Source organism: Theobroma umbraticum, unplaced genomic scaffold (assembly GCF_002168275.2).
Source record: "Theobroma umbraticum cultivar Fairchild unplaced genomic scaffold, ASM216827v3 scaffold_34.0, whole genome shotgun sequence".
Taxonomy (NCBI): Eukaryota; Viridiplantae; Streptophyta; class Magnoliopsida; order Malvales; family Malvaceae; genus Theobroma; species Theobroma umbraticum.
The window spans coordinates 2,499,507-2,499,919 of record NW_018397275.1 but is presented as its reverse complement, the minus strand read 5'-3'; positions in this window follow the sequence as shown (position 1 = coordinate 2,499,919).

Sequence of the window (413 nt, the reverse complement as noted above, 5' to 3'; positions counted from 1 at the left end):
AAAGGATGACATACTCAAAGTAGGATTAGAATTACCCAATATGAATATATGATCAATGTAAAGTATGACGTTATAATGTTGTACATAATTACAAAGTTTGTATAATTAATAACTAATTATAAACTATATATATGTTATAAAAACTAAGGTAATAACTTTATTACAAAATTATTAAGTATAATCATATAAATAAAATTTATTATAAGTTATATTAGTGCTTAATATAAATTAGATATATGTATATTATAATTAACTAATACAAATATAATTATAAAGTGATATATATTTACATAATATTATCTATTATGAAATATTATTATTATTATTATTATATAGGTCTAATAATTATAACATATTAATATGTATATGTATATATATACGATGTTAATATATTATATTACTATGATTCTAAT